We start from the raw sequence: 26,404 nt of genomic DNA, 5'->3' as shown, positions 1-26,404 counted from the left end.
GTACTGAAATCAATAAAATTAGAAATGAAAAACGAAAAGTTACAACAGACACCACAGAAATACAAAACATCCTAAGAGACTACTACAAGCAACTCTATGCCAATAAAATGGACAACCTAGAAGAAATGGAGAAATTCTTAGAAAGGCATAACCTTCCAAGACTGGACCAGGAAGAAACAGAAAATATGAACAGACCAATCACAAGTAATGAAATTGAAACTATGATTAAAAATCTTCCAACAAACAAAAGTCCAGAACCAGATGGCTTCACAAGTGTGTTCTATCAAACATTTAGAGAAGAGCTAACACCCATCCTTCTCAAACTGTTCCCAAAAATTTCAGAGGAAGGAACACTCCCAAACTCATTCTATGAGGCCAGCATCATCCTGATAGCAAAACCAGACAAAAATGTTACAAAAAAAGAAAATTACAGACCAATATCACTGATGAATATGGATGCAAAAATCATCAACAAAATACTGCCAAACAGAATCAAACAACACATTAAAAGGATCATACACCACGATCAAGTGGGAGTTATCCCAGAGATGCAAGGATTCTTCAATATATGCAAATCAATGTGATACACCATATTAACAAATTGAAGAATAAAAACCATATGATCATCTCAATAGATGCAGAAAAAGCTTTTGACAAAATTCAACACCTATTAATGATAAAAAACCCTCCAGAAAGTGGGCATAGAGGGAACCTACCTCAACATAATAAAGGCCATATATGACAAACTCATGGCAAACGTCATTCTCAATGGTGAAAAACTGGAAGCATTTCCTCTAAGATCAGGAATGAGACAAGGATGTCCACTCTCACCACTACTATTCAACATAGTTTTGGAAGTCCTAGCCATGGCAATCAGAGAAGAAAAAGAAATAAAAGGAATACAAATTGGAAAAGAAGAAATAAAACTGTCACTATTTGCAGATGAGATGATACTATACATAGAGAATCCTAAAAATGCCACCAGAAAACTACTAGAGCTAATCAATGAATTTGGTAAAGTTGCAGGATACAAAATTAATGCACAGAAATCTCTTGCATTCCTATACACTAATGATGAAAAATCTGAAAAAGAAATTAAGGAAGCACTCCCATTTACCACTGCAGCAAAAAGAATAAAATACCCTGGAGTAAACCTACCTAGGGAGACAAAAGACCTGTATGCAGAAAAGTATAAGACACTGATAAAAGAAATTAAAGATGATACCAAGAGATGGAGAGATATACCATATTCTTGGATTGGAAGAATCAATATTGTGAAAATGACTATACTACCCAAAGCAATCTACAGATTCTTTGCAATGATTCAAAGCAATGTACAGATTCTACAATCTACAGATGTAATCTGTATCAAATTACCAATGGCATTTTTTATGGAATTAGAATAAATCATCTTAAAATTTGTATGGAAACACAAAATACCCCGAATAGCCAAAGCAGTCTTGAGGGAAAAAAACGGAGCTGGAGGAATCAGACTCCCTCACTTCACAGTATACTACAGAGCTACAGTAATCAAGACAATATGGTACTGGCACAAAAACAGAAACATAGATCAATGGAACAAGATAGAAAGCCCAGAGGTAAACCCATGCACCTATGGTCAACTAATCTATGAAAAAGGAGGCAAAGATATACAGTGGAGAAAAGACAATCTCTTCAATAAGTGGTGCTGGGAAAACGGACAGCTACATGTAAAAGAATGAAATTACTACACTACCTAACACTGTACACAAAAATAAGCTCAAAATGGATTAGAGACCTAAATGTAAGACCAGACACTATAAAACTCTTAGAGGAAAACATAGGAAGAACACTCTTTGACATAAATCACAGCAAGATCTTTTTTGATCCACCTCCTAAGTCCACCTCCCACCTCCTAAAAACAAAAATAAACAAATGGGACCTAATGAAACTTCAAAGCTTTTGCACAGAAAAGGAAACCATAAATAAGACAAAAAGACAACCCTCAGAATGGGAGAAAATATTTGCAAACGAATCAACGGACAAAGGATTAATCTCCAAAATAAACAAACAGCTCATGCTGCTCAATATTAAAGAAACAAACAACCCAATCTAAAAAGGGGCGAAGACCTAAATAGACATTTACCCAAAGAAGACATACAGATGGCCAAGAAGCACATGAAAAGCTGCTCAACATCACTAATCATTAGAGAAATGCAAATCAAAACTACAATGAGGTATCACCACACACCAGTTAGAATGGGCATCATCAGAAAATCTACAAACAACAAATGCTGGAGAGGGTGTGGAGAAAAGGGAACCCTCATTCACTGTTGGTGGGAATGTAAATTGATATAGCCACTATGGAGAACAGTATGGAGGTTCCTTAAAAAACTAAAAATAGAATTACCATATGATCCAGCAATCCCACTACTGGGCATATACCCAGAGAAAACCATAATTCAAAAAGACACATGTGGGCTTCCCTGGTGGCGCAGTGGTTGAGAGTCCGCCTGCCGATGCAGGGGACACGGGTTCATGCCCCAGTCTGGGAAGATCCCACATGCCGCGGAGTGGCTGGACCCGTGAGCCATGGCCACTGAGCCTGCACGTCCGGAGCCTGTGCTCCGCAATGGGAGAGGCCACAACAGTGAGAGGCCCATGTACAGCCAAAAAAAAAAGACACATGCACCCCAATGTTCACTGCAGCACTATTTACAATAGCCAAGTCATGGAAGCAACCTAAATGCCCATTGACAGACGAATGGATAAAGAAGTTGTGGTACACATGTACAATGGAATATTACACAGCCATAAAAAGGAAAGAAATTGAGTCATTTGTTGAGACATGGATGGTTCTAGAGACTGTCATACACAGCGAAGTAAGTCAGAAAGAGAAAAACAAATATCGTATATTAATACATGTATGTGGAACCTAGAAAAATGGTACAGATGAACCGGTTTTCAGGTCAGAAATTGATACACAGATGTAGAGAACAAATATTTGGACGCCAAGGCGAGGAAACCACGGTGGGGTGGGGTTGGTGGTGTGCTGAATTGGGCGATTGGGATTGACATGTATACACTGATGTGTATAAAATTGATGACTAATAAGAACCTGCAGTATAAAACAAACAAAACAACTAATACTAAACTTTTTTGGGTTATTTGTATGGAAATATGTTAATATAAATGTCTCAGACATAAAAAAATAAAAAATGAACTCAAAATGAGGAGCTCTGAACAAATAGAAGTATTTTATAGGAATCTGTTTAAAATGCAATTTGCAAATGTCAAGGTAAATTTCATAACTTGACATATGAAATAGGCATCCATGCCTATATTCACACAGGGAAAGTGAGTGTGTTCGTTCATTCCCTGCACTTTTCTGGAATCCCCCTGAGCATGGCTTACAGCCATCTGATGTGGGTAAAGAAATCTGATAGAACAACCTCACTTTTTTTTTTTTTTTTTTTAACCATTCACAGTCTTTCGGAGCTTAAAAAAAAACTTGTATACATACTTTTGCAGTTACTGAATGGAAGTCAATGCAGGGTGGGGCAGTAGGGTTCAGTGCATGGAGGTTTACTTTCTAAGTAAAATTTCAGAAGGTATCCAAATGTATTTGTTAGATAGGGAAGGAGAAAGTGAGCTACATAGGAAAGCAGAAGATCACTCAGCAACAGAATGAGAGCAATGAGATTGGCGGACAGGACTTGGTGGCAGCACCTCCTGCATGGCTGTGAGGTGTCTCCAGTAGCCCTCAGGTACCTTGTTCATGACAGTAACAGGATTTGGGGGCGATAAGGGGGCGTGCCTGAATTGCCTGAATGTTACCAATGGAAATAATATTATTAACTCTGTTTTATGCAAAGGCTAACTCTTACAATTAGCCTTTCATTTTGAACTTCAAGGAGTTTGAGGGCTTAGTACATCTTTTATCTCCACAACCCTGGTCTCTGTGGAGCAGCAAAACCTTGGTCAGAGGAGCTTCAGGAAGCAGTTCATGACTCAATTCTATCCTAAAATTTTGCCAGGATCCTGATGGAGGAGAATGAGAAGGAGTGAAATCTTTCAAATATACAAAATTAATCTCATTACATTTTCTGTTGTCCATATATTGGGGTTTGTTTTTTCCTTTTTAACAGTGTACTATGAATTTTAAAAGATTCAGTGATAATTGTTTGGCAAGAAGGTGTAATTATTTTTACACTACAGCTGTGTGTCTTTTTTTTTTTTTTTTTTTGCAGTACACGGGCCTCTCACTGTTGTGGCCTTTCCCGTTGAGGAGCACAGGCTCCGGACGCACAGGCTCAGCGGCCATGGCTCACGGGCCCAGCCGCTCCGCGGCATGTGGGATCTTCCCGGACCGGGGCACGAACCCGTGTCGCCTGCATCGGCAGACGGACTCTAAACCACTGTGCCACCAGGGAAGCCCTGTGTGTCTTTTATGAAAAGGCATTGGCTAAAGAGATTTTTTTTTTTTTTAGATTGAGTAACAATTGAAAAATAAAACTGGAAGTGAATCCTATTGTGAAGAAAAACCCCTCTGTAATGAAAACAAACCCTCCTGAGCCACTTGCTCAAATATAGATCCAAGAAGCATTTACTAGCCCAGTGGTTCTCAACCCAGCTGCAAGAAGCTTTTTAAAAAAGTATTTATTTCGAGGTTTCACCCCAGGCCAATTAAATTAGAATCTCTTGGTGTGGTGCCCTGGTAATAGTATGAATTTAAAAGCCCCCCGATAGTTCGAATAGGCAGCCTGAGTTGAGAGGAGTTGATCATACCCTTTTCTAACCTATCACTTTCAAAGGAATTGTATTCCAGAAGTTTGGTGAGCATTTGTTTGCATTTGGGAATACATTTTCTCAAATGAACAATGTTATACATTGTGGTTAATTCCCCAGGGCCTTTCCATAAAAGCCTAATTAAGTCCAATGTATCTGAAGCTTAGTACTCTGCTAATGGAATTATACAACTTAAACACCATGTATAAGAATGTTCCTGCTAAAATAGGCTCCCAATTCTAATGGGGAGGGAGGAGAATAGAAAACAAGATCACAGCCTGCAGCCCAGACAATGAGTCTCGTTCTGCTCATCCTCCAACCTCTCCACCCATTTGCCTGCCCTCTAGTAGTTAGGAGGCTTGAGGGCCCTGAATAGTACCTCTCATGTCCCTGATTCTCCTCCATCAGGTAGAATTTAACCTGCCAGCTTCCCTTCTGCTGCCACAGCAGTGCTTCTGGCCAGGAGTTCCTTCCTTCTCTGGGTAGACAGATAGGACCTAAAACCCTTGTATTGCTTGTGTGTGTGTGTGCGAGTGTGTGTGGTGTTGCTGTTGTTGTGGTTGATTGGTTGGTTTGTTAGTCTTTTCCTCCCCTGCTCTTTCTTGCTGTCTTTTTTAAGTGATGGAGTTATTTTTCTGCTAGTAATGTGAAACAGACAAGAGATAAAATGATTGTTTATCTTTTTTTTTAATTCTCATTCCTCCCCATCAGATTTTTACACTTAGACCCTATAAGCACAGTGTCCATATAATTTGTCTTCAAAAACAGAACACTTTGGAAAGTAAAAAGGGACACTAGGTAATTGTGCTGGACAGCGCTATGTTTGTTCCCCCCTAAATGTGGCCCTTTGGCAGCTCAAAGACTGAGATCAGATTTATTTGCATTGGACTGCATGTTGGCAAGGGGTTAAAATAAGGGAATAAGGTTGAGTAGGGAGTGTTACTGTTATCAAGGGAGAGATAATATTAGGTAATAATCTCATCTGTATCCATTTTTCCCTTTGCCACTCAAATTGCCTCACTGGTCCAGCAGCCCTGGTTTAGGGTGGCAGTAATCAGATGCAGTTTCTGGGTTGATGAATCAAGAGAGTAGAGTGAAGTCTCTACCTAACAGTGGTCCAAGTGAAAGGAAAGGAAGAAGAAAATGTCCCAGAAAGATCAGAGAGAAGAGAAGAGAATTCTCATTGAGTCACTGAGAAATACGTTGGCTATTTTAGGTGAGGGGTATTCATTTGTAAAGGACAAAAATAAGTTAAACAAGTCAAGTGAGAACCATTTATACAACCTGAATGTTAAAAAGTGAATAAATACAACAGATTCATAGGGACATGAGAGCTTTTTATATACCATTCTTTGTTCAAAAAGACTAAATTGAACTAAGCTATTTCTGCTGCTTCTTATCCAGATGTCTTTCCATGTCCCCCTTTCCAATTGTATGCATATGGTTGGCATCTAGTTAGTCAAACCAAGATGGCAGTATCTGGTGCTCCCAACTTGACTGGGAGAGAGTCCATCTCTACTTATGTGGACATCTGTCAGAGGACATTTCTACTTCTTTCTACATAGCAAAGATGGGGAAAGGGAGCTAGGGAAATCAGTATGTGAAATGTCAACCTCATGGCACATTGATTTTTTGGATTTACTTATTTGTCCCTCCGGGAATCTCATTCATGTGACACTTGGCACAATTCCACATCCAGCCTTCTGTACTGGGATTTTGAATGCAATAAGTTTTTGAGCAGGCTGGCAATATGATTGATCTTGTCATTATTTTCTTTCAATTTAAATTTATGATCTAATGATCAATTTGATCTTTAGGGAACATTTGAAATTGAACTGGTTTACCTTTTCTTTTTGGTCCCACTTTCCTCATAATACTCTCACCATTTCAAAGACATCTGACAACCAAATCAAGTCTTTTGGCCCACAGAAAATTAATAATACAGGGATGACCAGATACTATTATTTACTATAATTAGAAGTAGTCTGTCTTAAAAACCAAAAGCTTTTCATAATATTATATCAATTTTTTTAGATTTTGAATAAAAATATGTCAAATGAATATGAATATCCACCTTGATAGGATACATAATAGTCATTTCAAAAAATATTTGATTATTTAAAAATAGTTATTAAGTATATACTATTTGCTAGGCACTTTAAACTTGATAGATGTTTTATTTGATCTTCATAGTGAATCCCTGAAGTGGCATTGTTTTGAGGAAAAGGAAACTGAAACTCAACTGGCTGAGTCAAGATTTTAGCAACCTTTTTTTTTTTTTTTTTCTAACTCTAAAGCTTTGGTCTTAACCACTCTACTCCTTCATCAGGTGTTAATATATTTTTCATAATCTCTCTATATACATTTATCTTTCATATTAATTCTGGAGAGTGCTAAACAAATGTTTTTATTTTCATGTAGCTACTGCTAGAAAGCTTGCTATGACTGTTTTGAAATTCTTCAATCCCTGTTTGTGCTATAGAGAAGATTTTTCTTGAGCATATTAGTGATCATGTTATTTGATTCTCCATCATCTCTCTACAGGATGGTCAAACTTCTTAGCAAGGTTTTGAGGGTGCCAAAAAATATACCCTCTTATCTATTCAGCTTCACCTCCTGCCTCATTCCCATGCATAGAAATATTCCCATAGAAATACATGGAGTTCCTAGGATACCCTGGGTTTCCCACATGTCTGTACCTTTGTGTTGGGTTGGCCAATAAGTTCGTTCGGGTTTTTCTGTAACATCCTGTGGGAAAACCCAAACAAACTTTTTGGCCAACCCAATACATGGTCTTTCCTCTGCTTAGAATCCATCCTTCATCACCAGCCCTTTCTCCCTTGCTTGAGTACCTCCTATTCATTCTTCAAGTCTAGCTTAGAGTTTCTCTATCTACTGAGCATGACTCTGTGCCCAGTCATTATACTATGAGGTTATAATCTTTTCTTGACTCTCTTCTCTATTACATTTTGACTTTAGTTCAGGGACCATGTTCTACCCATCCTTTAATCTCTGCATCCAGCACAGTTCCTGGTGTTTATCTCATGGCTAATAAAGATGAAATGAAGAAAACAAAAATACACTTATTTATAAGTTATATGTGTAGTATACGACTCTCAATAGCAAAACACTGTTAGTCTGGGTGGAATTTGAAACTTCGATGTGTAATATATAATATTAATCTTTCTCTTTACCTTGATGCATTAGAAGAGTGAAATGAAACATTTCTGCATTAATTCTTGGGAGTGCCTGAAGATTAAGCTCTTTATCCAGTCTTTTTGGCACTATTCATACCACTTTGGATATAATACTAGATAACCAAGGTATATAATGAAAAACAAAAATGGAAGGAAGGGTTTGTAGTACAAGAGTGAAAGAGAGTGGGTGTGGAATCTGAAGCAATAAGAAACAAAGATTTGGTTAGTTAGCTGGTGGGGCTCATAAAACTGGGAGCTGATCCTGGAACAGCTTCCAAAAAGAGCCCTCACAGTAGTGGTTGCAATGCTGGTTCTCAGTGATCCACTAAGCCATGCTCTTTGGAAGTAATGACATACAGATATTTTTATTGCTAAAGTGTTATTACCTCAGACATGAATAAGCAGTTCTTTCTCCATCGTTGGCTGTCTTTCCCAGCCTTCTCCTAATCTACTTCTCCCTGCTCTGCCTCCTTGATGCCCTCTTTCCAAGCTGTCTTATGAAAAGCTGACTACTATTTTCTGAACTGTTTTATATGTATGCTAATTTATTCTGGTCATTTCATTGCAAGCCAGTAAATTTCAACATGAACTGGTATCAGTGTACACACTAGCCCTTGAGAACATGGCTCCAAGCCCTTAGCTCAGTTTTCTGTTTATAACATTTCCTGTGTAAATAGCTACTGATTGATTTTAATCCTCAAATGTCTAAAAAAGAATGGTTTCATTATTCCCCAAGTTCAGTGCATTGTAGTCCTTAAAATGTTAAATTCAAATTTATTCCTTAGTAGCAACTTCTTAGACTGCTTACCACATTCTCCGTTTATAACTTATTATTAATGTCTCCCCTTAACAAGCCATCTATTGTTTTCATCAGACCTGGAGAGCCCTGGAAGGCAGATTTACAGGACTGGGATTACCTGGAGGAGACCTTGGAGGAAATGTCTTACCAGAAAAAATGAGGTTGATCCTCAGGGTGTGGGAAGGTCCACATTTCTCATGCCTAACAATTGAGAGCTCATGGAAAGTTAGCCCAATGGAATAGAATGATATTTGAGTAGTGTATGCATGCAGCAGGTAGTACATAAGTGCCTGTGAGACCACTTCCTTCCAGGGTCTCTGCAGTAATTAGGGAATGGTGCAGAAGATAGAGTCAGGCAGGTTTGGACTAGAATGATAGCTATCCCATTGATCTTGGACAAATAACTTCTCTGTTCCCATGAGTACAATTATACCTAAAACCTCAAAGGATTGCCAGAATGCTTAAAAAAAAAAAAACAATCAAAGAAATTAGTTATTATAGTGACTACGGTGTAAACTTTCCTCATTTTCTGAGACTCATGTTTGTCTTACTCTTGGAGAAATTAGTTGGATCCTATGACACTTCTTGCTGTCTAAATCTGTTTATTTCAGGATTATTTAAGACACTGATAGAACTCCTTCTATTGCATAGGGCCTAGAACTATAAACTGCCTTGGTCTGTGGCCAAAAAGCAAGTCACATACTATTGATAGCTGCTTATCAAGGAGTCGTAAAGACATACTGGTGAAAGAATAAGGGTTTCTGGAATTCTCTCACATGAAAAGAGGAATGGAAGTACATTGCCTGGGCTTAGTTAGTAGTAAGCCCAGTGCTTCTGATTCCAAGATTCACAGCTGAAAATTTAATCTGTACTCTTTTGGAATCGTACAGAAAGCATTGGGCATAACAGCTTGGGAACCCAGAGGTGAGGTCAGAAGGAATGGAGACAAATAGGTTGATGAAACCATATGATCCTTAGGGAAGGAGACCCAGGATATGCAGATAAGGTGGAACCAGATGACAGAAAAATATAACCTCTATTGGCCATTCTTCATGGCTACCAGCCAAAATGGCTGTTATATTTCTTATGCCACTAAATTTTAAGTAATTGTGTGTTACACCAGTTAGCTCACTTTTACCAAATTATCAGGAGAAGGGAGGAGGGATGCTGTTTCAGGTAGAGGAAACAGCATGCTGAAAAGTTCTGTAGAATTAGTGAGTGTGGGAGTGGAAAAGAAGGCCAGCATAGCTAGAGGAGAAGGAGGGGAACATGGTATTAGATGAGGCTAATATACATAGTGGGCCATGAGTCAAGGTGAATTGTTTTTAGCTAAGTGTAGTTAGAAAACACCAAAGTGTAGTAATCAAGGAAGGACTAACATGGTTATACACACACACACACAAATGACTTGGAGGTAAGGCAGTGTGGCTATGGGGGTGCCGTTTAACAGGCTGTGACAGTAGTTCACATGAGAGTTTATAGTTACGTGGACTGAGGCTGGAGAGTGATGGACTGCCTTGAGAGATTTTTAGAAGGGACAGTAGGATTGGGCTATACAGTTGACCCTTGAACAACGTGAGTTTGAACGTGAAAGTCCACTTATAAGCAGATTTTTTCACTAAATACATAACTACAGTTCTACAGGGCCCATGGTTGGTTGAATTTGTGGGTGTGGAACCCTGGATTTGGAGGGCCGCCTATAAAGGTATACACGGATTTTCAGCTAAGTGGAGGTTTGGTGCCCCAAACCCCAAAGGTCAACTGCATTTGTTATTGGCGGAAAAGGTGATATTAAGAATAATATTAATTATTGTGGATACTAAATGGATAGCAGTTTCATTCAGAGATAGGAATCTCTGAAAGAGAATCAGTTGTGACCAGTTTGAAGTGGGTGATTCAGGGAGTAATAATGTGTCTCACTTTAGATATGTTGAGTCTGAAGTGCTTTTTAAGTAACCATGAGTACTGCAACTTCATTGTCGGGCATACAGTCTAAACTTAGGTGAAGATTATAAATATGCGAGTTATCTGTGAGCAGATAGTAGTTAAAACCAAGGGTGTGAACGACAGCCCCAAAGGTGGAGAATAAGATGAGATGAGAGGGCCCACTACTGTGGCTGGAAGGATACGAGTATTTCGTGTTAGGAGGTAAAGATAAGGCTTGTTGAAGGCATGGAGAATGAGTGGTCAAAACCTTAGGAGACACAAAGAGTGAACAATAATGTAAACCATGGACTTCAGGTGCTGATGATGTGTCAGTACAGGTTCATCAGTGGTAACAAGTGTACCACTCTGGTGGGGATGCTGACAGAGAGGAGGCGGTGTATGGGGAGAGCAGTGGTTACAGGAGAAATATCTGTATCTTCCCCTCAATTTTGCTGTGAACCTTAAACTGCTCTAAAAAAATAAAGCCTTAATAATAGTAATTTTAAAAATTGTTGGAGACTAAAAAGGAAAGTGTTGGGTTATATAGCCAACATAAAACTGTTTTTTAAGAAAGAATTCATAGTGTCACTTGCTACTGAGAAATCAGGTCAGCTGAGGACGAAAGATTGCCTGCTGAATGGAGTGATGTGACCAGGTAGAAAGAAAATTGGGAGAGGTGAAGAAGGCGGGATTAGATATATATTTACTTAGTATCATGTATTATTAATGTTTTATAATCTCGTTTTCCATTTCATAATAGGATTGTGAAGATATTTCCATGTCGTTAATATTCTTCTAGCAGAGTGCTACCATAGTTTATTCAATGCATTTCATGTTGTTGGCTGTTTAGTTTGATTCTAACTTTTTTGCCACTATAAACAATCCTATAATGAGCACCCTTGTAGCTATGTCTTTATGAATATAATTATGTCCTTGGGCTACATTTCCAGAAGTATAATTGCTAGGTGAAAAGTTGTTCTATTTTTTAAATACAGGGTTACATAATCACTAGAATGTTATTTTACCAAACCACTCTGAGGCTAAGGCTGCATAGTCTCCTGATGTCTTTTCTCTGGGTAATGAAGTAAACCAAGGTGATTTTTTTCATTGATTATCCACATTTTAATAGGTTTACACATGGCTCTGAGACCAGTTTAAGTTGAACCACAGTATAAAACTACTTCCAGAAAACAATGGTTAACATTTTGTTGCCACTTACTGTGTGGCAGGAATGAAGTCTTTTAAGTTGATGGATAAATAGGTGATAGATACGTAAAGAAAGAAAGATAGACAGACAAATGGATGGATGGATGGATGGATGGATGGATGAATAGACAGACATATAGAGATAGAGATAGGTGGGTGGGTGGGTAGGTAGGTAGATGATAGATGGATACATACTTGCATCATATAGATAAGGAAGTCATTGAGCACTCTGAACTTTGGGAAACTGTGCTGTATTTGCTTTTTACCATCCTAGAATAGGTTATTTTATTTGTGCCATGTTTCTATGTTGGTTACTTAGTTTGATTGAGTGTGCTTGCCTGCTTTCCTCTATTGGAATTTACACGTGGCACTTAGTATCCATAGTCAGTATAGGGACCTATTATTTGGGACCTTTTTTCACTTGTCTGTAATATGAAGGATTTTGATTAGATATTTTCTAAGATCCTTTCCAGCTTGAAAATATGATTCTTATTTTCATCTCTTGATACTCTTTATTTTTTTAAGTATGCTTTTATACAATTAGGATTAAAAAAAATGTAGTGTATATTTCCTGATGTAGAATTTCAGTTTGTCCATGCCTCATTTAGAGCTATTGAGGCTTGCCTGGCTTGCAGTGGAATGGTATTCCAGGGTTAACTCACTCACTAACAGAAGCTGGAATGCAGTTTCTGAATTTCATGCATATGTATATATCTCATATACTGATACTAACATTATGATGAAATGTGTGGTTACTATACTTGTCCCATAGCTCAAAATCAGATTGATTACTATTCTTATTACTTATTTATATATTAATAAAGTTATAAAGATATCTGACCTATATTTTGCATTTCCTTCAAAGGGCGAATTTACTGTAGTTTAAATTGCCATTCTCAGTATGAAATAAAAATAGATTGCTTGTCTTTCATCTGTACATTCGTCTTGTAAACATTTGCCAGCAGAGACTTCCTTACATAGCGAATGGGCTTGGTTTGCTTCCAGACAATATGCTGTGATACTGAATTTGGTTTTATAATTTCAAACAGAGCAGAAATACAATGAGTCTTATCTTCTCTATTCTGAGAAAACTAAATTTGTTAATCCTCTGCATAACAGAGTTGAATCAAAAGATTCAGACTTGGAGAAATTATAATTCTAGTGTCTGGGAACATATTCTTTCCGATTTCCTTCTCCACTGTGTTACTGACATTTTAAGTGACCTGAAGTAAGCAATATAAATGCATAATTTCCCTTTAGTAAATGAGTATTACTACTGAGTCTCATAGGGGTTTGTGTAAGTTGTCAATTTGTCGAGAGCCTTGTACGTGAAGAATATTTTAAAATTACATTTATTTTACAAAAGTTTTTTTTAAAATCAAGAATTAGAATCATGGGGTATGTCACGGTACTGTTTTATACATACCATGAACTTTTCCTTCCTCTCTTCTCACCTGCCAGCTCATCACCCCCATCTTAGAGGAAAACATCAGTGTAAAAGTGCTGTGAAAAATATAAAGTACCCCACAAGTGAAACGCTTTCTCAGTATTACTAACTCCTGAGAATGGTATAATTACTAAACAAAAGCTAGTAATGGCTTTTAGAAATAAAATCAGTATCTTGGGAGAGGTTCTCCATTGAAGGAAATGTGTTGCCATGGTATCTCCTTTGAAAAATCATCCCTTTAGATAGGATAGGGGGTATCACTTTTATAATTAAATATCTAGCCTTAGTGATCAACCTTAGTAATTCTCAAGAGGCTTAGGATATGTCTTTATAACTACTTAAGCCAAAGTTCAGTGGCACTGGAATCTGTGTTTTTCTAAGTCAGATGACAAGTACCAGTGAGGAGAATATTAGAAGTCACAGGAGACATTAGATGACCCAGCAGTAACCCCTTGTCTGCACCGTGTAATCTGTAGATTTGTGTAATTGTGTCATCCAAAGAATAGTAGCAGTTAAGTCCCATGTGTGGTCACTATGCTGTGTGCCCACCACGTCCTGCATCTTCAGGAAGAAGCCCTCTTGTTACAAAATCAGAGGACTCCTTTTTCTTTCCATGTCTCATTAACCTCTCAGGAGTGGTTGATGCTTTTAGTCACTGCCTGATGATGAAGCATCACTTTCCTTTATGACAAAACAGTCTCCTGATTTTCCTCTTAACTCTGCAGAACAGCTCCTTCTCAGGCTCCTTACCCTCTAACTCCACATACTCTTTCTCTGCAACCCCGTGACCACAGAATATACTGCTGATAACTCCAAAACCTATGTATCCAGTCCAGATCCCTTTCTCCAGATGGATCAACCCTTCCAGCTGCCCACCCACTTTGATACCTTGCAGGCATCTCCCACTCAAGGTGCCACTACTCTAGTGTCATCTGCCCTCCTGCCCTTCACCAACCACGAATCTCCTTTGGGATTCAGGATCCAAGTGAGTTACCTCCCTCACCACCTAACAACCCAAGTGCTCACCTGTGACCTCCTTCTCCCTGTCCCCTTACCCACCTCTGCCAGTCTGTCATTGAGTACTGCCAATTCTTCCTCCTAAATTCGTCCAGAAGGCAGATCAAAGACAAAACTCTGAAGCAAGGCTTCCTGGCTTCAAACCAAGCTTTAGCCTTTTGGGAAGCCCTGAGTTTAAGCCGATTTTCTCTTTGAACTTGAATTTCTTCATCTTTAAATAGAAAAATGGTATCTGTTTTATAGGACTTGTGTGTGTGTGTGTGTGTGTGTGTGTAGCAATTCGATGAGACAGTATGGGGAAAGTGCCAGGTCTAACCCATGATAAATACTCAATACATTGAGCTCTTCTTATCATTGGTCCCCTCTTTCCATCTGCCCTACCCCTGTAGGGCTGTCCATAGGCATTTCTCACAAGAGTCACTTCAATAGCTTCTCCATTGACCTCTTGCCCCATGTCTCCTCCAGAATCCTTTCTGTAATTCACCCTGAAGTCAGAGAGATCCTTCTGAACTACAAGGATGCCTGTATACTTCCTTGCTTCCTTTATGCCCTTCATTTACTTTTCATTGCTTTTCAGATGCAATCCAGCTCTTTCACATCATGATGAGACCTCCTCCTCATCTGACACTCCAGCCTCATCTCAGGCCCCTTCCACTGGGTACTACCGCCTGCTTCAACTGCACTGAAATTTCAGCTCCTGGAATTCGCCATGCTCTGTCTTTCTTCCCGACCCTCATATGTACTTTTCTCAGTGTCAGGAACATTCTCTTCACTTTCTTCCTTGCCTGGGCCAACCTTCTGCATCCTTCCTCTTTGTCCTTTGCCCCAGTTTCAATTCAGTGCCTCTGCTGCAGCTTCTAATAACACTGACATTCATCAGGGCTACAACCATCATCTTGTAGTTCTGGAAGTTTTAAAAACAATCTCTCTCCTGAGACTGTTCTGTTGGCTTCTCTTCCCTGCACATAACCATTGTCTTATACCAAGCAGCATTATCTTATGCAGAATAAATGGCCTCCAGCGGTAACAGAACACGTTTGCAGCCTTGTTCCCTTTGCTGGAACCTCCCAGATAGAATTGCTAAAGATGAGTCTCACAGATGTTCCCAGGAGGCATAGGTGAACGAGCTCCCAGGGACATATATCCCTTGTGCCCCTGAAATTTAAATACTTTTGGTTATAGTTGTCAAGTCTGTTATTTTGTCATTGTTCTCTCTTGCAAATGAGGCAATAAGGAGCAGAAAAATTAACTGACTTCGAATCATTTATCTAAGTGTAAGACAGTTCTTTAGATCACATCATTAGCAGGGAGAGAAAAAAAGAAAGGAGCTTTAGTTAATAGAGCAGGCTTGCAAAATTTGAGGAACCAGGAGCACATCTGTCCTGATGAGCAGATTCAGACCTGAGTGACTTCTTTTGGGTTTAGGAAACTGGTAAATGAAAGAGGCGGAAACACCAGCAGCGCCCTACACTGAAAATGAAAACAATGGCGCCAAATGCAACAGCCTTTGCGAGAAGAAAACAGATCAGTCTTTTCAGCAATAACAACACACGTAGAGAACAGCACTGACACAAATATGCCAAAAGCACTAGTGTTTAAAAGGTGTTTTCCTCAAGAGAGTACTTTTATATGCTTTAAATAATACTTAAGTGCAAAATAAAAGTGACGCTTGAACTTGCACATTAGGTATTTTGCTTAAAAACCCTCAAACTTGATTTGAGGACAAACTCTGCATTTTTTATTAACTAGAAGAGAATATTGTAGATATTTTTCAGCTTCGTTAAACATCAGCTCTGACTAAAAAAGTGTATGCCTAGGTGGGTGTTGATTAATGATGCTAAGAACACTTTGTGTAGAATTTTATGCTAATTACCCTTTATACCCTAACCCGTGTCAATTTTAACAATCTAAATTAGCATTTTCTCCCAGGACTCAGGAATGTGAGAATTGTGAAATTGGCTCAGTAAGCTGAGTTAGCAGTGAGAAAATTGAGATGTTCCATATTTCTGTATTAACATCTGCTGCTTGTTCAAAGCATGATCCTTTCAAAATGATGAAGATATTGGAAAAAAATGAGAGATGGGAGAGTACTGCGTACTTTATATATATTTTTAAATTGTGGTATTTGACATTGTCATCAACAGTTCCTGGTAATCATGGCTAGAATAATGGATATTTGATAATGCAATGTTTGAAAAATTGCTCGCATTATTATCGTTACAAATATTTTAGCTTCTTTGTTATTTTGGCACCTGTATAATAGGACACACTCTAAAAGGTGCTTGGTTATGGAAAAACATCAGGTTAAATCCCAGTAAAAATTAACTTTCATTTTGCTTATTTTTGAGGCAGCTCAAATGGGAAACACAGGCATTTCCAGATGGTTCTTTTTGAAAATAGAATACCAGATCTCTCCAAGGAGGCAGATTTATAATAAACTTCTGTCTCATAAAGTGGGATATGGACTGAGATATCTAAAAATCAGATGTAGTAGTTGTAAACTACATGGAGAAGAATCTTTATCCATCACCCGAATGATCTCTTCCAGGTTTGTGAAGATACTCAGTTTTATGTCATTATCATAACCTGTAAAACCTAGGAGATACAAAACAATGTTAAGGTGACAGGATTAGAAGAAAAACTTTTCAGCCTCAGTCAAGTACTACTCAGCTGTTCTCAGGTCGGGTAGAGGCAAGTACTTGCTTAGTTGCACTCACAATGTTGGGAAATCTGAACCATAATTTAATTCTCAGTTCACAGTTGAATGTGCCCAGAATTCTTTGACTTTTTCCCCAAATCCAAAATCTGTGACTGCTGACAGTTAAAAGAGTTGAGACCTGGATGCAGATTGGTTTGGAATATTAGTTACTGGTTGTAGTTTCCCTGGCACTCTGGGGAATGCTTGAGCCTTGATCCAGACTTCTCTCTAACCCTCCAAGTTCCAGCATTAGAAACAAACTTTTTAGAGAGAATGGCTTCCTCCCAAGATACTAATCTAAGGGCCGTGCAGGGAGGCTGCAGAGAACAGCTCCATGAGGATGTGGCAGACAGGTTGCCTGAAGTGGGGGGCACAGGTGAGCAGCGCTCAGGTGTGCTGCCTTCTGGCACCCCTCATTTGCCTTACCTTCTCAACAAAATCATTTGCTATCTCCTTGCAATTCCCTTATGGTTGGAACTTCCTTTCTGTAAACAATAAACCTTTCAAATCATCTTCATCAACCCAGCAATGTTGTGTTCTTAGCCCCATGGATTGTATTATAGGGCAATCGCAATACAAAAATTTTAGGTCATGCAAAATCGCTTAATTTAAGACCAATTTTAGAGAGTAAATGTGAGTTTATGGGGAGGGGGGAAGCAGCTAAGGTATTTTAGAAGCATGTCAAACTAACAATTCTAAAACTTTAAGATCACATTTCTTCTGTGTTATACTTGCCAAGATTTTTTTTTTACAGTTTTCATTATTTTTGCCTGATTATGTGATCATTTTTGCAAATGTAAAGCTTTATGTGCTCTAATATTGCCTATTTTCTCAAATTTCTCTCTGATATTTCATAGAGCACCTTTTAATAAATTAGCAGCATATCATGGAAGTTGTTCAGTTATCTCCTTAGTGTTTTTATTGCACCTAAATAATGGTCCAGCCTTACTGATTTCCAGCTTGTTTTTCAGCACAAGTTTCATCACTTAACTCATGTTTGGGAGACATTTTTATAGGACATTAAAAATACTTTAAATTATAATGACAGAGAATGTTCAAATAACAGCACCAAAAAAATCACTCAGAATTTTTAACAACGGGATTTTTCACAAGCTACTAACAATGGATGTTGCTAAATTTCTGTTTATTGACTGAAGTGGAACCCCCAAAATGTAAGCACAGCTGACAATTAGGCTTGAAATTATGGAGGTCTTGATTTTTAAATATTATGGAATTTACATTTCAAACAAGTCTGTAAAGTGATTATATCAATACTTTATGTAAAATAATTTCAAATACTGGAAATGATCATGAGAAGCTGTGTATAGAGCACCTAGCACTATGCCCGGCACAAAGGAGGTACCCCTAAGTTCTTTTGAGTTTATTCTTCTACTGCTACACCGGCCTTCCCTTCTAAGCACACTTACCAGCCCCTCCAACCAAATGTTTATGTTTCCTCTTATTTCATCTTTGTCTCTTCTTTTCCTACACTGTGTCCACTTTCTGGGCCACCTCATCTGCTGTTAGGTCTTCAAAGAGTTAATTGTGCCAATGATTTCTGAAGCAGTGTCTCTGGACCAAATATTTCTGAGTCAGTCTTTTATTTCTGCAGCCTGTTGTACATCTTACCAGATTTCCTTCAGGCATCCCAAACCCAAGTGTTTTAATATAAATGGTGTTTAATATTGTCTTGATTTCCCATCTGTTTAATGAGACAGGAATCCTGTTAATCACACCTCCTCAATATCTCTTGAATCCGTCTTCCCCTCCTTCACTAGCATCATCGCTGTGCTCATGCAGATACCCTCATCCCTTCTAGATCATCCCAGCGACTTCTAAAAGATCTCCCTGACTCTAATGCTCTCACTCTTGCTCACCACACGCCATCCTCAGAATCACTTTGCAATCAGATGGATCCTTCCACAGTGAAAGTATAACCATATAACTCCTCTGGCTCAATTCATTTTTTAAACTCTTTCCTACTTTTATGATAGAATTCAGTCTCCATCGCATGACATCCAAGACCCTTCATACTCACTCTAGATTCTATGCTTTTGCACATTCATTTTCCTTTGGCTGGAACATGCATTCTCCCCTCCTTGGCCTTGTGAATTCCTGTCTATATTCAAAGACTCAGGTCAGGTCTTCTAAAGAGCCATTCTTGATACTCCACAGACAGGATTTGGCTCCTTGGAATCCTACAAATTCCATAATTAGAGCATTTAGCCATTTAAAAGAGGTGTATTGCAAGCAAATAGTGGCAATAGATCTGATGAGAGCACTGTGAAAGCAATATCTGCTTAACCATTTTACTTTCCCAGAGTCTGTACATAGTAGGGATTGATTTTTAAATGAATGAATGACAGAATAAATGAAGGAACCTAGTTCCTTTCTATCTTGGTCTTGGCAAGCCAAAATGCATGTGGTAACTTCCTACTTTTACTTATATGCTTGGGGCCTGCTAGGTATTCCAATCGTAACAAGTTTGGACCCTGTCCATTCTTTCATTAAAATAAAGCAGACTTCCTGTCAAACCTGACTTTAACCCTAAAAATCTCTGTCTTCAGAATAAACTTTTGCCCTCTCTCCAGCCAGAAAAACTTAAGTAATTTTGCTTCTCCTTTGAGGAAGAATTGTGCTATCATTTTTCATGTATAAAGATTTCAGAACCTCTAGTATCTTATTAAAAATTAGAAATCATAGACTTTAAGAGGGATTCGATAACAAAATTATCCCTAAATAAATACCAAAATAGGGGCTTCCCTGGTGGCGCAGTGGTTGAGAGTCCGTCTGCTGATGCAGGGGACACGGGTTCGTGCCCCGGTCTGGGAAGATCCCACATGCCGCGTAGCAGCTAGGCCTGTGAGCCATGGCCGCTGAGCCTGCGCGTCCGGAGCCTGTGCTCCGCAACGGGAGAGGCCACAACAGTGAGAGGCCCACGTACCGGAAACAAACAAACAAACAAACAAAAAACAAAATGGTGTTTAATGCAGTTATCCTAGTTAGGCATCAGAAATTAAATTTTTGTTACTTACATAAGAGATTGACACCTGTACTGTACCTAATGGCCTGAAAAATGCAGTGAGACAACTGAATTACTCAGTACGCCACATACATCTAATGAGGAAAAGTTGCACATCTCCAAACTACATTTTTCATCATTTTTGGCCTAATTTAAACTATATTCAAAACTGTACAACGTGTTGCCTTCATTTCTTTCATTGAAGCATTTACACATCTGAAGTCAAAGCTGTTTCTTGCAAAGTGGATCTTTATTAAATATATCTGATTTACGTTCTGCAGGCTTGAGAAAGGTCAAACTAATTTCATCATAGTTTCACTTTCCACTGGCATCTGTTAGGCAGCATGGTACTGCTGTTATAAATAAGGCTTCCTCCTAAGTAACAACATGCTGTCTTAAATTATATTCAGCACCATAAAAAGATTCTAAGTCCCATTCTAATCAGGCTCTATGTCTCTGGCATGTCACATATGGCCCCTTTGGAAATTTGTTCTAATATGTCTTTATGTTTCAAAGAATTCTGTATCCAAAGTTAATTTACAAGAAAGAAATTCAAAGAACGGCACAGAAAATTGTATATTCACTAAGGAGATACGTGAAATTGCAAGGGTGACCTGGCTTTGAATACATGCATGCATATATGTATAAAATTTGTGGTTTTGTGGAAATCCATCTTTTTCAGCTCCCTGTGCTTGTCTATTGTAACACATTAACTTTGCCTAAAATCATTAAGAGCTAGTGAAACCAAATAAAATGTCAAAACACTGTGTAGGTGGGCTATGAGTGATGTAAATACAAAGGTCTTATACTTTGAGTATAATTAACAAAATTCAAAGTGGGTATCAAACTAAGAAAAGTTGCACACAAATGAATAGTGAAAAAGAAAGGAGAATTGGCTCACACTGGATTCTGGAATTTTTTTAAAATCCAAATTAGGTTTTCTTTTGTAAATATGTTATTTTTAAATTATATTTTCCTACTAGTTGTGTTAATATAGACAAGTTATTAATTTTTCCTTATTTATCTTGTAGCGATTTCATCATCTTTCAAAACTTCTATACTTTCTAAATGTTTTTCTGGAGATTTCTTGCATGTTCTCAGTATCAGAATACATCATGAAAATAATGGCTACTTTGCCCTTTTTCCTTGCAATCTTTAAAAACCCAGGGCTTAAAACAACCAGAAAAGTAAATGGTAGTATTAAGTACAGGTCTTTGGTTCTTGTTCCTGACTGTGAATAAAACGATTACATCGGTAAATATATTCTATACTGATTGCTTTTGATAATATTTTAAGGAATAATTTTAAGGTCACTTCCTTCTATTCCTATATGCTAAGTCTTCTTAAAATTAAGAATGACTGTGAATTTTAACAAATGCCTTTCAACAACTATTGTAACAGTATTTTCTTTTTCCTTTGACAAAGGCTAATAGCAAACTATAGATGTGTAAAGTTATAAAAGCAAAAATAGAGAAGAGACGAAAACATGTATAGGGTAGAAAAGTCCACAAAACGGTGATGTCTTCTCCCTGGGAAGGAACGGTAGTGAGCAAAGGCTTTACATCAGTGGCTGACTGTATACTTTTTTTTTCTTTTTCTTTTTTTTTAACAGGTGCTATTTTTTTATTTTATTGTATTTATTGTATTTATTTATTTATTTATTTTTGGCTGTGTTGGGTCTTCGTGTCTGTGCGAGGGCTTTCTCTAGTTGCGGCGAGCAGGGGCCACGCTTCATCGCGGTGCGCAGGCCTCTCACCGTCGTGGCCTCTCCTGTTGTGGACACAAGCTCCAGACGCGCAGGCTCAGTAGTGGTGGCTCACAGGCCCAGTTGCTCCACGGAATGTGGGACCTTCCCAGACCAGGGCTCGAACCTGCGCCCCCTGCATTGGCAGGCAGATTCTCAACCACTGCGCCACCAAGGGAAGCCCCTGGATACGTATTTCTTGATCAGCAGTCTAATTCCTCAATTTATAAGTGCCATAATGTTGATTGTAAAATGCTCAGAAATTTAGATGGAACAGACAGTACATCTTGCAAGATATGTTTGCTTAATAGAGGAAAAATCAGAAGTAAACAAAGCAGTGGAAAAATGCAATGGGCAAGTAACATACACTTGTTGGAGCCCAAGTAAAAATATAAAAAGAGCTTTTCACAATCACTCCAGTACCACCATGACCACCACCATCCATACCCCTTCCCCAGACTAGCAGCATCACTTTTAAAAAAGGCTCATGATGAGACCATGAATTACTTCAACCTGAATGAAGAGGAAAATTGCTGACTTTAGGATTGGACATTGGGACTTCCCTGGTGGTCCAGTGGTTAAGACTCTGAGCTTCCAATGCAGGGGGCGTGGGTTCAATCCCTGGTCGGGGAAGTAAGATCCCACATGCCGTGTGGTGTGGCCAAAAGATTAAAAAAAAAAAAAAGGATTGGACATTAATTGCAACGTGAGCTAATTTTTCTGGACATGCTCCCTGCTACTGCGATTATTTCTCAAGTGGAGTAGGGGGAGACAAAAATAAAGGGGAAAAGTCATGAAAGCTTTGTATAATAAAATTTGTATTGATGTATGGAACTCAGATCAGAAAATAGAACATGTCAGTGACACCAGAAAATATCCAGAATACCAAAATATGCCACTTACGTAACGTCATAACTATGCTACAAGCAGGAATGATGCTAAATGAAATGGATTCCTGGAGCACTGTGTCCATTTATGAGGGTAAGAATTCAATTGTAACTAGAAAAAAAAAAGCCTCTTTGAGAGTATGATGCGGATTGAGAGTTGAATTAATTTCCTAGAAAGAAACTTTGTCCTGTTATTGGGTACTTTTAGCCATTCCCAATTATTTTCATGCCCAACAGACACTATAAGCGAAGAAGGTAATTTTCACTGCCACTTGGCCAAAGCCTCAAATAATTTGCTGCAACTGCCTAAGCCTTCATTTCCTCATAATAATGGGACCTTGATCCTCCCCTTCACAGAGACAGTGGAAGTTAGTTATGATACCTAAAGCACCACTTCAAAGAAGATTCTAGAGAAATAAAAAGCATTGAAAAAGCACTTGCAGACCACTTACCTGACTCTGTGTAGGTCTTCTTTATCAAACTTCTCAGGATTCTGCAGTTTTTGACTTACAGTACTTTTCAATCAGGTTTTTGTTGTTGTTGATCAGCTCTGTCCTTCTATTGGTATACATACTTACACTGTCTATTATGTATCTGAAACAATGAGAAAAATGTGGACACAAGGTTGGGAGGTAGATAAAGAAGGATGGCATGGATGCAATTTTGGAATCCCAAAGCTAATAATGTGAAAGAATAGAGCCAGGACTGCACTAAGAAATGATTGGAGTCTCGGTGTTCATACAAGTATTTTAAAAAAGAAATAAGTCACTTCTGTTATTTACTTTAACATAAAGTTTATTTGGCTCTGACATCCAACCCTCCCAGATTTCAAGGGCATTCATTCTATCTTAGTTATGGTTGTGGCTTCCTCTCCCTACAAAAGGCCAGAGTCTAGGAAGCCAATAAGGAACCCAGAAATGGAGAATGGGTAACATTTCCAGTTTATCATGTTTCTGCTGACATTCATTCTTCCACTCTTTCAACAAATAATTTTAGAATGTATTAGCATAGAGCATAGAACTTAAGAGTGCAAATTCCTCTAGATTTTGAATCTCAAGTACAGAATAACTTGGTAACCTTAGGAGAGTTATTTCATTTGCCTCTTTCTCAGTTTTAGTTCAGATAGCCCAAATGGCTCACGGTGAAACTTAATAGAAGTCACTCCTATGGGCGGATGTGGCACATGCCTTGTCAAGTGGAGAGGGGGCTGGACTTCCTGAGAAGGCCAGAAAAAACTGCTCTGAAGATGTTAAACTAGAGATGGAAACTGAATAAGGAGATGTGTCCTTTGATCGAGAAGTCCAGGGGAAATTGCGTGAGTCAGCAAGAAGAGACCGCGGCAAAGCCTGAGGGGACATAGCATTCCAAACAGAAAGAGAGTGAAAGTGTCCCAGGGTGAGTACTGAGAAGCAGGCAGAGGCCACATCCTGTAGGTACTTTAGGTAATGACTATATTTTCATTTTAAGTAAAAGGAAGATTTTAGAGGTTTTGGAAGGAGAATGACATAATCTAATTTGCGTTAAATGATAAAACTCTTATTTTGTAGGTTAAAAGAAGACCAGCATGGAGGAAGTTAGGAAGCTATAGCAGAGAATACAGAGAGTGGTTAGTGTAGGGTGGAAGCAGTGAGTGGACAGATAATGAATTTGAGAGGTAGAAGTACCAGGACTCGCTTCGCGGTTGACTGGGGAGAGGATTGGCAGGGTGAAGAAAAGGAGACATCAAGGACAGCTCCTAGAGTTTCATAATTGTTACTAAACTGATGGCATGGTTGAAAATATCAGGGAAACTGTGTGTATGATGGGGAGGGAGACGTTGAAAAATCAAGTGTTTCATTGACAAAGCATCTTCACAGTCTAAGACTAGGACGGACTCTTGAAGCTAGAAGTATCACGTCAGCTTCTAGGATCTTCTGGATGTAAAACTCTCTGGTGAGCCTGGGAACCCTAGGGCTCCATCTCTTTAGAGGTATTTTGCAGTGATTCTTTATTACAACCTTGCCAAGGATCTGGGGCAGGTCGCTGGGCCCTCAAGAGCCAAGAGCCACAGACTTTTCCTTATTTCATCAGGAGGCTGCTTCTCTCTCCTTCTGACTTTCTCTCTCCTTCTGACTTTGCTCTAATTATTAAAATCTTTAAAAAATTTATTTTATTGAAGTAGAGTTGATTTACAATGTTGTGTTAATTTCTGCTGTACAGCAAAGTGACTCAGCTATACATATATACATTCTTTTTATATTCTTTTACAATGTAGTTTATTGCAGGATATAATTCCTTGTACTGTACAGTAGGACCTTGTTGTTTATCCATCCTATATGTAATAGGTTACATCTGCTAATCCCAAACTCCCAATCCTTCCCTCCCTGATTCCCCCTCCCCCTTGGCAACCACAGTCTGTTCTCTATGTCTGCAGGTCTGTTTCTGTTTCCTAGATAGGTTCATTTGTGTCATATTTTAGATTCCACATATAAGTGATATCATATGGTATTTGTCTTTCTCTTTCTGACTTAACATAGTATGATAATCTCTAGGTCCATCCATGTTGCTGAAAATGACATTATTTCATTCTTTTTGATGGCTGAGTAGTATTCAGGGGTGTGTGTGTGTGTGTGTGTGTGTATGCCACATCTTTATGCATTCATCTGTTGATGGACATTTAGGTTGTTTCCATGTCTTCACTATTGTAAATAGTGCTGCAATGAACATTGGGGTGCATGTATCTTTTCAAAGTATGGTTTTCTCTGGATATATGCCAAGGAGTAGAATTGCTGGATCATATGGTAGTTCTATTTTTAGTCTTTTAAGGAACTTCCATACTGCTCTCCATAGTGGCTGCATCAATTTACATTCCTGCCAGCAGTGGAGGAAGGTTTCCTTTTCTCCACACCCTCTCCAGCATTTGTTATTTGTAGACTTTTTAATGATATGGCCCTTCTGACTGGTGTGAGGTGATACCTCATTGTAGTTTTGATTTGTATTTCTCTAATAATTAGTGATGTTGAGCATCTTTTCATGCACCTGTTGACCATTTGTATGTCTTCTTTGAAGAAATGTCTATGTAGGTCTTCTGCCCATTTTTCTATTGGGTTGTTTGGTTTTTTTTGTTATTGAGCTATATGATCTGTTTGTATATTTTGGAAATTTAGCCTTTGTCTGTCTCACTTGCTCCATCAGTTTTTACTTCTCTCAACCTTATATGGCTCAAAGGGGATTTTGAAAAACAGAATCCAGAAAGTATTGTAGTAAGCTTCTGCATTGGGCCCTGTCACACCACTTCTTGAAGCGATGAAACATGGTTTCTGTCTCACATTGCTCTTAGCTCTTTATTAGGGAGAAAGGAAATTTTAAAAATATATGAGAAAAGTAAACATAGATTCATATCTAAAAAAATTCAGTTCCTTTATAATTTTATTTCCAGATTTCAGCAATGTAGATTATCTAATAAAAAATGGTATTGTTCTAAATTTTTTAAATCATTTTACATTTCTAGAGACTACTTAGGATGACAAGGCATTTTCTCACATTCACACACACAAGAAACAAGCATAAGTACCAATAAAGTATTCTAATCTACAGACAAACACTTATTTCTGCCAACTGTATGGACAACCCTGAGCTGGGGATGCAAAGGGATTAAGAAGTGAATAGACAGGACTGAACCTGTGTGTATGATTTACAAAAATTAGGTGACAAT

The 26,404-nt window shown here is 38.4% G+C and overlaps 1 long non-coding RNA gene across 1 annotated transcript in view; it reads right to left on the bottom strand.

Annotated features, from left to right (window-relative positions):
• Positions 1–1,515: 1,515 nt before the first annotated feature.
• The window catches only part of LOC125963451 (uncharacterized), a 285,498-nt gene continuing 260,609 nt past the window's right edge, over positions 1,516–26,404 (bottom strand). The window contains exon 3 of the long non-coding RNA XR_007475450.1: positions 1,516–1,612. This is a non-coding gene — a long non-coding RNA (uncharacterized LOC125963451). The remainder of the gene's footprint in view (positions 1,613–26,404) is intronic.

This window comes from Orcinus orca, chromosome 2, assembly GCF_937001465.1.
Source record: "Orcinus orca chromosome 2, mOrcOrc1.1, whole genome shotgun sequence".
Classification (NCBI taxonomy): domain Eukaryota; kingdom Metazoa; phylum Chordata; class Mammalia; order Artiodactyla; family Delphinidae; genus Orcinus; species Orcinus orca.
The sequence above is the reverse complement of the archived record's forward strand: the minus strand, read 5'-3'. Positions and strand labels throughout refer to the sequence as shown.